Source organism: Suncus etruscus, chromosome 2, assembly GCF_024139225.1.
Source record: "Suncus etruscus isolate mSunEtr1 chromosome 2, mSunEtr1.pri.cur, whole genome shotgun sequence".
NCBI classification, from domain to species: Eukaryota; Metazoa; Chordata; class Mammalia; order Eulipotyphla; family Soricidae; genus Suncus; species Suncus etruscus.
In genome coordinates, this window is record NC_064849.1 from 76,266,619 (window position 1) to 76,280,244 (window position 13,626).

The 13,626-nt window shown below is 39.3% G+C and overlaps 1 pseudogene; it reads right to left on the minus strand.

Annotated features, from left to right (window-relative positions):
• Positions 1–4,062: 4,062 nt before the first annotated feature.
• On the minus strand, positions 4,063–4,170 carry LOC126002740 (uncharacterized; annotated as a pseudogene).
• Positions 4,171–13,626: the final 9,456 nt, after the last annotated feature.

Here is a 13,626-nt window from a genome sequence, read left to right on the forward strand (position 1 = left end):
AAGAACATTGATTTGTTGGGTTAATACAATAGTTAGGGATACACAACGATTGCAAATACATTGGAACATTTTTCTAAAGCAGTTTTGATGAGGATGTCATGTTCTCCTGTTGACTGAGAACTGGGTTATCCCTAGTCCCTTTGTCGCCTGGGGTGAACCTACATGAGAACCTCTAGCTTCTCTGGTTTAAATTTAGCTCAGTCTCACCTCCAAGGAGTTTGGAGACTAGATTAAGTGGGGAAGAGAAGAGAGTGGAGGAAAGGCAGGGAAGGGCTCTGGTTTTTGGGGAGCCCTCATCGCCCTCCCTGGCAGCCTGCACCCTCCCTTCACAGTCTTCTTCACTTGGATGTAGTTGGAGGTCTAGGCCAGTGAAATGGACTATATCCAACAACTCATTCAGCAGGTTTTGGACAACACTTTTTTGAAATGCTAAGAAGGTAAGAGACTCAATGAGTTCCATGTGCTGGGCCTACCACCAGTCTCTTGCCAGGCCTGGCCATTGCTAAACAATGCCAGCAAGCTTTGCAACCAACTGCACCTGGTTTCTGGGGCCCTCTGATTACAAGTAGGGCCCTCCCTGATCTCAGAAGCAAGGTTGAGGAACCCTTTAGTTTCCACATACAGACATCTCCATGTTGAAAAGGGAGTCTGCTTTTTGGAGGAAAGGTGCAAGAGAAGGGAGGGGTGAATGGTGCAGAGAGTCTTTTTTGTTGCTGAACTATCCTGCCCCTCCCTGCCTTTATTATATCCTTTAGATTTAGCCAGATGGCAGCTAAGTCCGGTAGAGTGTGCTACCTCCAGTAAATCATTCAGCAGATTTTGGTCCTGAACTGTTCCAAGTGGTGAATTGATATTAGACTCAATAAGGTTCATGACCGGGGAGGGTAACCAATCTGGTGCCAGGCCTGGGCACTGTTGGAGAATGCCAGCCATCCGTGGACCCAGTGAACCAGGTCTCTGGGGCCCTCTGGTAAGAAGCAAGACCTGCTCTTTGGGTAAAGCCCAAGGTATCCCTTGCAGTCTCGATATAGACATCCCCATATTGAAAAGGACGTTAGGGATTGGAAGAAGAGTGCAAGAGAAGTGAAAAGAGAAAGGCAGGCAAGGGGTTCTGGTGTTGTGGAGCTCTCCCCACCTTCCCTGGCATCCTGCATCCTCCCTTCAAGAACTTTAGATTGACCGAGCTGGAGGTTGAGTCCGGTGTAGTTTGCTACCTCCAGTAAATAATTCAGCAGACTTTGGTCCTGAGATATTTCAAGTGGTGAATTGACCCTAGACTCAATAACATCCATGACCTGGGCAGGACACCAGTTTGCTGCCAGGCCTGCACACTGTTGGAGAATGTCGGCTAACTGTGAGACCCCCTGGAAGTGGTCTCTGGTAAAAAGTACTGCCCTGATCTTGGGGGCAAGCCCGAAGTACCCCGTGGAGTCTCAACACTGATGTCATTATCTAGAAAAAGGATTCCGGAGGTTGGAGGAATTGGAGAATGTGGTGAGGGGTTGGGTCTAGCAGGAGTCTCAAACTCAATTTTCCTGCTGGCCGCAGGAGGCAATGTCGGGGTGATCCTTGAGTACAAAGTCAGTAATAAGCCTTGATCATTGTGGAGTGTGACACAAACAACTAAAACAAAACAAAACAAAAAAGATTCCTCTAGGGCAGGGCCAAAAAATGTTTTACGAGGGCGGTTTGTGGCCCGCAGGCCACGAGTTAGAGACCCCTGGAGAGGATTAGAACCAAGTTGGGATCCTTCACTTGGTGGGAGGGCTAAGAAGGTGGTGTCCTCAGAAGATGGGAATGCAGGTTCCAAGAATGGAGGGTTGCAGCCCGGTGTGGGGGCTCCTTTTAGGGTGCTCTTTCACAGGTGGTGACAGGAGCATTGGGAAGAAGTTGAGGGGTTCACGGTATTGCTCTTCTGCTATGTGCTCTCTGCAGAGGACCCCGGAGCCTGGAAGGGCACGAGGGGCTCTGGATTCACCTAGCCCTCCCGGAGCCTCCATTCCATGACGTCCCAATTACTGAACGGTCTCATGATCTCACAGTACCCGTCAATGCCCCTGGACTTTGGGGCCCTTATGGGCCACTTTACAGTCCATGGCTGGCAATACCACTCCCGGGTCCTTAATGTTAGAGGAGGAGGAGGGGAAAAAAAGTCAACTGACTGATGGATATCAGCAAGGGCACCTCTCTTCCTCCTCCCATGAACTGGAACCTGGCTACTGCAGGGAGGAGGGGTGATAAACAGGGGCGGCTGTAGAACTGCTGTTCAGGAGTCCAGGGTGACCCTGGCCTGCTGTTCCTTGAGGCCCGAATCTGCTCAACCTGCACAATCACACACACTAGCACCTTCTTCTGGGCAAAGGCCTGTCCTTTTATCACAGGATATCAGATGGGACCCATCATCAAAGCACACAAGGAATAGGACCACGTCCAGAGACACAAGTACCCTGGACCACTCATCTCACACAAACCTTGTGGCAGCGGTCAATGTCCTTTAGGAATACCCAAGGACATTCCCAAACCCCTCAGTTCCTACTTGACTTCCCATTTGTTGCCCCCCCACCCGGCCCAGGGTTATCTGAGGGACGGTGTCTACACTGACATATTCAGAGCTCATGGTCTGAGACTTGAACACATGGAGCCCTGGGAAAGTTGGCTCCTTACCTCTCTCCTCCTCGATGCCCTCCTTGGCTGAGAAGAAAAGAGAGTGAGTGTGTGTGTGGTGGGGTTTCGGGGAAGCTCAGAGAAGCCCCTTCTGAGCAGTACAGGAAGACTTGAGTGAGAACAGGGTAAGCTTTCTCCCCAGATGATGGATACAGATGCTTCAACACCCATAGTATCTGCTAGTCTTACCAGGAAAACTTCTAGAATAAGGCCCCTGATCCTTGGTCTGGCTTAGGGAGGACCCTAGTCCTCTCTGCTGAGAGGCTCTCAAACTCTCTCCACTATCCTGAAACACCTCACAAGAAGACCCCACCATGTGAGTGCCCCCCCCTCCATGGATGTGCAACTTGTATTCTAAGGAGCTGAGACTCCAGTTCTCCAACTTGAATCTCTTGCTTTTCTGCTGTGTGCTCTCTGCAGAGGACCCCAGAGCTCCCTTGAATCTCTGCTCTTGGCTCTCTGATCTGCTAGAGGATTATTGCTCTATCCAGGCTTCAGACTCCCCAATCTCAGTGTGTCTTTGAATTGTCTCCTTCTGAAACACTACCCTTGCCTTGTAATCCCCAGAAACTTGAACTGTCTCCTTACCTGGTACTTGAGATAGATTTTTTCTTATGCTGCTGACTCCGTTGTAAATGATCAAGGCAGCAGAGAAAAGAAGGGCACATCTGACGTCAAAATAGAGATTCCAACTGTCGTATTGGTGAGAGGGTCAAGGGAATAATACTCGAAATTATTATTATGGGAGAAATACTAAAAATTCATATTCTAATTTTCCAGTTATCCTGGTCGCTTGTCTAAGGCAAATGAGACTGGAACACACAGGTCTGGTTTATATAGGCATCAGTGACATCACTGGCCACTAAAGTCACAATAGATCACAAGGTGGGGGAGGTGATACCTCTGTTATGGAGTTTATGATTTCAATTTTTCTACTTCTCATTTTAGTCACATTTACTTGTTTTAAATAGAAGTGTTTAGTTAATGATTAATTCTATTTTTTATTTTTTATTTTTTGTTTAGTCATTAAAATTGTATTATTTTTTTTAAACACTAACGTTTATGATACAGTTGCAAACACACTTCATCAGTAGAAGTCTTCAGATAAGTCTGTTTAAATTAATGTGTTCTTTTCTCTTAGTTTTTACATGATTTTTTTTACAGGTTATTGTGTATGTTTATGTGGGGGAAACCTGGTCCTGTTTACCAGCTTATTCCTTGTTCTGTGTTCAGTTCTTGTTCAGTTTTTGTTCTTTTTAGTTTGCGTTTATTGTTTTGGGAACAATATTGAATATCTAGGTTTGGACTGAGGAAGGAACCCAGTGGGTCTATATTTTTAGCATTGCATCCAAATTCCTTATATTTTTTTTTTTTTTTTTTTTTTTTTTTTTTTTTTTAATATGTGTCCCACCATTTTTTTTTTTTTTTTTTTGGTGCCTTTACTGTACCTCCTCATTCTATACAGTCAGTGTAAAGCACACAGCCTGTGGTAAGAATTGGGAGGCCTTATCTTATCTTTTATTTATTTTATTTTTTTTTCTTTTTCTTCAGGGCAAATTAAAGTTGTTTTTTTTTTGTTTGTTTGTTTGTTTTGTTTTGTTTTTGTTTTTTTTTTAAAATAAGAATTCATTTAAAGGACAAAATTAATTAACATAATGAGGCAAACCAACACAACACGATATAACAACACAACATAACATATAATATAATTGCTATAATAATAATACATATAAGTCAAAAAAAGCCTCCGACCAAAAAAAAAAAAAAAAAAAACCACAATTTTTTTTTTTTTTCATAATGGCTTACATATCTTTCACTATAATATTCCGGATACCTATTCACATTGAATCAGGGGAATACCCATCACCTAATATGTCCTCTTCCCAATCAAAAATCAAATATGCTGAAAATAGGCAAAGTCCTTTCTAGAAGCTTCCAACCTCAGTTTGAGAGAGGATGTGAAAAAAGTAATTAAAATACCACAACAATACCAAAAAAAATATCAAATTAAATAACCGATAAGCACTACAGCAATAAAGGCAAACACCACACAGTAATCTCGGTTCTGAAATCCAATCATACTCAAGTACAAAAAGAAAGAAAAAGACTAAACAAAATAAAATAAAATAATATTGGAGACATCAACCGTAATCTCCACACCAAAATAAAGATGTCAATGTTCTAGGTGTTTCAGAAAAGTGCTACCATTCTGTGTTTTTCTTTTGTCCTCTGACTTACTTCGTTTAACATAACATGATCTAGGTCCATCCACGTTGCTGCAAAGTCTGTGATTGTATCATTTCTAACTGCCATGTAATATTCCATTGTATATATGTACCACATCTTAATGATCCATTCATCTGTTGTTGGGCATCGAGGTTGTTTCCAAGATTTGGCTATTATACTGAGTGCTGCAATAAATAGTGGGGTGCATACGTATTTTGGAATGAATGTCCTTCCATCTTGGGGATATATGCCTAGAAGAGCAATTGCTGGGTCAAATGGCAGCTCAATTCTGAGTTCTTTGAGCACTCTCCAGACTTTTCTCCATAGATGTTGGACCAAGGGGCATTCCCACCAGCAATGAATGAGAGTTCCTTTCATACCACATCCTCTCCAACAAAGGTTGTTCCCAGTATTTTTGATGTGAGCCAACCTCACTGGTGTGAGGTGGTATCTCATTGTTGTCTTGATTTGGATCTCCCTGATGATGAGTGAAGGTGAGCATGTTTTCATGTATTTGTTGGCCATCCTTCTCTCTTCCTCAGAGAAATGTCTATTCATTTCGTCTCCCCATTTTTTTATGGCTTCGTTTGGTTTTGAAGGGCTCAGGTTTCTGAGCGCTTTGTATGTTCTAGATATCAGCCCTTTATCTGATATATCAGGTGAAAAAATTTTTTCCCATTCTGTTAGCTGTCTTCTTGCTTTAAGTAGGGTTTCTTTTGACATGCATAAGCTTTTTAGTTTAATATAGTCCCATTTGTTTATAGTTGATGCTAACGTTCTTGCCATTGGTGCTCCATTCTCAAAGACCCTTTTGATATAAAGGTCTTCGAGTGTTCTGCCTATTTTATTCTCGATAAACTTTATAGATTCAGGTCTGATTTCCAGATCTTTGATCCATTTTGAGTTGACTTTTGTATAAGGAGTGAGATATGGGTCGATTTTCACTTTCGTGCATATGAGTTTCCAGTTGTACCAACACCATTTGTTGAATAGGCTTTCTTTGTTCCATTTCATATTCTTGCCTCTTTTATCAAATATTAATTGGCTATATATCTGGGGGTTTATGTCTGGGAATTCTGTTCTAATCCACTGGTCTGAGGTCCTGTCTCTGTTCCAGTACCATGCTGTTTTTAATACTATAGCTTTATAGTATAGTTTCAAGTTAGGTAAGGAGATGCCTCCCAACTTCTCATTTTTCAGAATGTGTTTAGCTATCCTGGGTCTTTTATGGTTCCAAATGAATTTTATAATTGATTGTTCTATTTCTTTAAAAAATTGTGTCTGGATTTGGATAGGAATTGCATTAAATCTATATAGCAGTTTGGGCAAAATAGTCATTTTGACTATGTTAATTCTACCTATCCATGAGGATGGGATGTTCTTCCATTTCTTTAGATCGTCTTCAATTTCTTTCTGAAGTGTTTTGAAGTTTCCCTGGTATAGATCTTTCACTTCTCTTGTAAGATTGATTCCTAGGTATTTGATATTTTTTGATACTATCTTAAATGGAATTGTATTTTTAATCTCTCTCTCCTCAACTTCATTGTTTGTATATAGGATCACGAATGAAAGGGGAGAGATTACAACAGAACCCCAAGAAATACAACGTATCATGAGATCATATTATGAACAACTATATTCAATTAGGCTAGAGAACCCACCAGAAATTGACAGATTCTTGGACAAACACCCTCTTCCAAGACTGGAAAAGGAAGACCTAGAGACTCTAAACAGTCCAATCACTTCAGAGGAAATTGAAGACGTAATTAAAAGACTCCCTAAGAATAAATGCCCAGGCCCAGATGGATTTACAGGTGAATTCTATCAAACATTTCAAGAAGACTTATTACCACTGTTCCATAGACTTTTCAAAACCATAGAAAAAACAGGAATCCTCCCCAACTCCTTTTATGAGGCTAATATCACACTTATTCCTAAAGAAGGCAAAGACACCACCAAAAAAGAAAACTACAGACCAATCTCACTAATGAACATTGATGCAAAGATACTTAACAAAATCTTAGCAAACCGAATCCAACACCTCATCAAAAAAATCATACATCATGATCAAGTGGGATTCATCCCAGGAATGCAAGGTTGGTTCAACATACGCAAATCAATTAACATTATACACCACATCAACAATATGAAGGACAAAAACCACATGATCATATCAATCGATGCAGAGAAGGCGTTTGACAAAATCCAACATCCGTTCATGTTAAAGACACTTAGCAAAATAGGGTTAGAAGGCACCTTCCTTAAGATAGTTACAGCTATTTATGAAAAGCCTACAGCCAACATTATACTTAATGGTGAGAAACTAGAGGCATTCCCACTAAGGTCAGGAACTAGGCAAGGCTGTCCACTCTCTCCACTCTTATTCAATATAACCTTAGAAGTCTTAGCAATAGCAATCCGACAAGAGAAGGGAATCAAAGGAATTCAAGTAGGGAAAGAGGAACACAAGCTAGCTCTATTTGCTGATGATATGATGATATACATCAAAAACCCTAAAGAATCCACAGAAAAACTCCTAGAAACAATCAATCAATACAGTAAAGTGGCTGGATACAAAGTCAATACACAAAAGACAGTAGCGTTTTTATATCCAAATTCCTTATATTTTAATGGAAGATAATGTCATAGAAGCAATACAAATACATGTCTATATTTTGAGTACTTTGTCTTTGAAATAAAAATTTATCTTAAGATTTTTAAGTAATAAAAATGAGGAATGAGTAGATTTTCTGTGAGTGACCATTTTGCTATGCTCGGTTTTTACTGATTTTCCAGAACTAGAGAAGCTGTGCATGCTTTCTTATCTCTTATCAAGTATGTTAGTGAGCTTATTTTGAGGAGGAATGGGAATGACCACTAAAAATCTGTTTTACACAAATTTTTAATCTGTATAAATCACTATAAATCTGTATAAATCACTGTTATAGTGATTTGACAGGGTGTCTAGGTTAAGGAAGCTAAAGTTATGTTTTTTCTTTACCTCTTGCAACAGTATCTATTGCATCAACCTTTGACCCTGCTTTTTAGTTGACTTTGAGAACTGATCCCTTCTTCGTGCTGAGTTTTTATGTGCAACAGTATATAGGAATTTCTGTGCAACAGGATAAAGATTGTATCATTGTTAAGGTTTTTATAGTTGTTAATGGGCACAGTTCTACATATTTAAAATGCATAATATGTAATTTTATTACAATTGCATCTTGAAAGTGTACCAGATCCAGTTAAATAGTCAGCATTCACATGCTTGCTACCTATATGTGTACTTGTGTGTGGTGAAAACAGAGCCATCTTTTCAAAGTGTAGGTACCCAACATAGCATCGTTAATAATACAAGCCATTTTGTAGTTCTGATTTCTAGAACATATTCCTTTTGTATCTGAAATCTTAAATCACTTGAATCAAATCTCTTCATTTGTCTTTCCTTCTGTTTCTGGAAACAGTTGATGTCTTCAGCTTTATTCTCTTTCTCAGGGTCTTCTTTCTTTTTTTTTTTTTTTTTTTTTTTTTATTTAAACACCTTGATTACATACATGATTGTGTTTGGGTTTCAGTCATAAAAGGAACACCACCCATCACCAGTGCAGGGTCTTCTTTCTAATTATTCAAAGAAAATGGAATGTACTAATGTTTTCTTTATTTTTAGTAATCAAATATTTTTCTTTTTTTATTTAAACATCTTGATTACAAATATGATTGTGATTAGTTTTCAGTCAAGTTAAGAACACCCCCCCTTCACCAGTGCAACATTCCCACCACCAATGTCCTAAATCTCCCTCCATCCCACACCACCCCCACCTGTACTCTAGACAGGCTTTCCAGTTCTCTCATTCATTCATATGATTATGGTAGTTCTCAGTGTAGTTATTTCTATAACTGTACTCACCACTCATGTGGTGTGCTTCATGAAGTGAGCTGGAAGTTCCAGCCCTCCTCTCATCATCTCTAAGTATTGTTGCAAAAATGACTTTTATTTTTCTTAAAATCCATAGATGAGTGAGACTATTTTGCATCTCTACCTCTCCCTCTGACTTATTTCACTGAGCGTGATAAACTCCATGTACATATGTATAGGAAAATTTCATGACTTCATCTCTCCTGATGGCTGCATAATATTCCATTGTCTATATGTACCACAGTTTCTTTAGCCGTTTGTCTGTTGAAAGGCATCTTGGTTGTCTCCATAGCCTGGCTATTGTGAATAGTGTTGCAATAAATATAGCTGTGAGGAAGGGATTTTTGTATTGTATTCTTGTGTTCTAGGAGTGAAATAGCTGGGTCGAATGGGATTCAATTTCCAGGTTTTGGAGGAAACTCCATATCACTTTCCATAGAGGTTGTACTAGACGGCATTCCCACCAGCAGTGGATAAGAGTACCTTTCTCTCCACATCCCGGCCAACACTGATTGTTCTCATTCTTTGTAATGTGTGCCAATCCCTGTGGTGTCAGATGGTATCTCATCATTGTTTTGATTTGCATCTCCCTGATGATAAGTGATGAGGAACTTTTTTCATGTGCCTTTTGGCCATTTGTATTTTTTTTTATCAAAGTGTCTATTCATTTCTTCTCCCCATTTTTTGATGAGATTAGATGTTCTGTTCTTGTAAATGTCTGTCAGTGCCCTGTATATTTTGGATATTAGCCCCTTACCTGATGGGTATTGAGTGAATAGTTTCTTCCACACGGTGGGTGGCTCTTGTATCCTGGGCACTATTTCTTTTGAGGTGCAGAAGCTTCTCAGCTTAATGTATTCCCATCTATTTATCTCTACATCTACTTGTTTGGAGAGTGCAGTTTCCTCCTTGAAGATGCCTTTAGTCTCAATGTCATGGAGTGTTTTACCTATCTGTTGTTCTATATACCTTATGGTACTGGGTTTGATATCTAGGTCTTTAATCCATTTGGATTTTACCTTTGTACATGATGTTAACTGGGGGTCTATGTTTGCTTTTTTGCAAGTGGCTAACCAGTTCTGCCAGCACCACTTGTTGAAGAGGTTTTCTTCTCCACTTAGGATTTCTTGCTCCTTTGTCAAAGATTAGGTAATTGTATGTCTGGGGAACATTCTCTGAGAACTCAAGCCTATTCCACTGATCTGAGGTGTGTCTTTACACCAATACCATGCTGTTTTGGTAACTATTGCTTTGTAGTACATTTTAAAGTTGGGGAAAGTAATGCCTCCTGTTTTCCTTTTCCCTAGGAGTGCTTTAGCTATTCGAGGGTGTTTATTGTTCCAGATAAACTTCATAAGTGTTTGATCCACTTTTTTGAAGAATCCCATGGGTATTTTTAGAGGGATCGCATTAAATCTGTACAATGCTTTGGGGACTATTGCCATTTTAATTATGTTAATCTTGCCAATCCATGAGCAGGGTATGTGTTTCCATTTCCATGTGTCCTCTCTTATTTCTTGGGTAGGGCTTTATAGTTTTACTTGTATAGGTCCTTCACATCTTTGGTCAAGTTGACTCCAAGATATTTGAGTTTGTGTGGCAGTAATGTGAATGCCTTCCTGATGTCCATCTCTTCCCTATAAATGTTGGTTTATAAAAAGGCCATTGATTTCTGTAGGTTGGTTTTGTAGCCTTCCACCTTGCTATATGTGTCTATATTTTCTAGAAGCTTTTGGGTAGAGTCTTTAGGGTTTTCTAAGTAGATTATCATGTAAACATGTATCTGCAAACAGTGAGAGCTTGACTTCTTCCTTTCCTATCTGAATTCTCTTGATATCTTTTACTTGCCTGATCGCTATAGCAAGCACTTCCAGTACTATGTTGAAGAGGTGTGGTGAGAGAGACAGCCTTGTCTTCTACCAGAATTTAGAGGAAAAGCTTTTAGTTTTTCTTCATTGAGGATAATATTTGCCATTGGCTTGTTGTAGATGGCTTTAACTAGATTGAGAAAGGTTACTTCCATTCCCATCTTGTTGAGAGTCTTGATCAAGAATGGGTGTTGGATTTTATCAAATGCTTTCTCTGCATCTATTGATATGATCATGTGATTTTTATTTTTCTTCTTGTTGATGTTGTGTATGATGTTGATAGATTTACAGATGTTAAACATTCCTTGCATTCCTGGGATAAAACCTACTTGGTCGTAGTGTATGATCTTCTTGATGATGCATTGGATCCTATTTGCCAGGATTTTGTTGAAGATCTTTGCATCTGCATTCATCAGGAATATTGGTCTGTAATTTTCTTTTTTGGCAGCATCTCTCTCTGGTTTTGGTATCAAGATGATGTTGGCATCATAAAAGCTATTTGGGAGTATTCCGTTTTTTCAACTTCATGGAAGAGGCTGGCTAGGATTGGTAGCAGCTCCTCTTGAAAGGTTTGAAATAATTCATTAGTAAATCTGGGCCTGGCCTTTTTTTTGGGGGGGGGCAGTTGTTTGATTACAGTTTCAATTTCCTCAATAGTGATGGGGTGTTTACATATGCTACATCCTCCTTAACTGTGGAAGGTTATGTGTCCAAGAATTTATCCATTTCTTCTAGGTTCTCATGTTTTGTAGCATAAAGTTTCTCAAAGTTGTCTCTGATTACCCTTTGGATCTCTGCAATATCTGTCATGAGCTCCCCCTTTTTATTTCTACTATGGGTTATCAGGTTTCTCTCTCTCTTTCTTTGTGAGTTTTGACAAATGGTCTATCAATCTTGTTTATTTTTTCAAAGAACCAACTTCTGCTTTCGTTGATATTTTGGATTGTTTTTTGGGTTTCCACTTCGTTGATTTCTGCTCTCAGCTTTATTTTCTTCTGTCTCCCTATATTTGGGTCTTTTTGTTGTGTACTTTCTAATTCTATGAGCTGCATCATTAAGCTATTCAGGTAGGCCCTTCTTCCTTTCTGATGTGTGCTTGCAAAGCTATAAATATTCTTCTCAGGACCACTTTTGTTGTGACCCATAGATTCTGGCAGTCTGTGTCTTCATTATCATTTGTTTCTAGGAAAGTTTTGATTTCCTCTTTGATTTCATCTCAGATCTACTGGTTGTTCAGTAGCAGGCTGTTTAATTTCCAATTGTTGAAGTTTTTCTTCTGTGTGCCTTTGTAGTTCACATCTAATTTCAGAGACTTGTGGTCAGCAAAGGTAGCCTGCAAGATTTCTATCCTCTTGATTTTATGGAGGTATGTTTTATGTGTCAGCATGTAGTCTATCCTGGGGAATGGCCCATGTACATTGGAAAAAAATGTGTATCCAGGTTTTATGAGGTGGAGTGTCCTATATATATTTACTAGTCCTCTTTCATCCATTACTCTTTTCAAGGCTAGTATGTTTTTGTTGGGTTTCAGTCTGGTTGACCTATCAAGTGTTAACAGGGCCCTGTTGAGGTCTCCCACAATTATTGTGTTATTATTGATATCTTCTTTCAGATTTGTCAGTAATTGTATTAGATAATTTGCTGGTCTCTCATTGGGTGCATATATGTTTAATCGTCTGATTTCTTCCTGTAGCACATATTTCTTGATTAGTACATTTTTTCCTTACAACTTTTCTGAGTATAAAGTTGGTGTATTCAGATATTAATATGCCACCCCAACTTGTTTAAGAGTGTTGCTTGCTTGGATGATTTTCCTCCAGCCCTTGATTTTGAGTCTATGTTTGTTCTGACTATTCAGATGTGATTCTTGTAGGCAGCAGAAAGTTGGATTCATCTTTTTGACAAATTTTGCCACTCTGTGTCTTTTAGTTGGTGAATTTAGTCCATTGACATTGAGGGAGATGATTGTCATAGGATTTAATGTCATCTTTGTAGATAAGTTTGCTGTGTTTGTTGGTCTCTCTTGTCTTAAAGTAGACCTTTCTATTTTTCCTTTAAGGCTTTTTTTTATCTGTGAATTTTCTGAGCTGTTGTTTATCCATGAAACTATGAAACTATGTATCATTCAAACCTGAATGTGAGTTGGGCTGGGTGCAGTATTCTCGGTGAGGCACCCATTTCATTCAGTCTTGTCGCAATATCCCATCACTGTCTTCTGGCCTTGAGAGTTTTTTGTGACATAAGGCCTTGAGAGTTTCTTGTGACATGTCTGCTGTAAGTCTTAGGGATGCTCCTTTGAATGTAATTTCCGTTTTTGATCTTGCTGCTTTCAGTATTCTATCTCTTTTTCCTTGGGTGTCGTTTAGCTGGTACTCTTCGGGCATGCAGAATTTGATTGCATGTAGTCTTTAACTCTGGGAGTATCTCTTTGATAATGTTTTTGACAGTTGATTCTTTCTGGAGATCTCCTACCTGGGCCTCTGGAACTCCAATGATTCTTATGTTGTTTCTGTTGAGTTTATCAAAGACTTCTATTTTCATCTGTTCACATTCCTTGAGTATTTTTTCCATTGCCTGATCATTTATCTTAAGGTTCTTTTCCAATTTCTTCTGCTGTGTTGAGTTTTTCTGCATCTTATCTTCCAGCACGCTGATTCTGTCCTCAGCTGCTGTTACCCTGCTGGCAAGGCCATCCATTGAGGTTTTCAGTTGAGCTACTGTGTTCTTCAGATCTGTTATTTCAGTTTGGAGTTTTCTGATTTCTGTCATTGTATTCTGTTCAGATCGATCTATGCATTCTTTGAGTTCTACAAACATCTTCCTTATTTCTATTCTAAACTTCTTATCTGAGAGGTTAATCAGATGGTTGGAATTTTTTAGATCATACGTGCTATCATCTTCTTTCTCTGTGCATGGTGTTTGCTTGCGAGGTTTCCCCATTGTCACGCTTGTAGT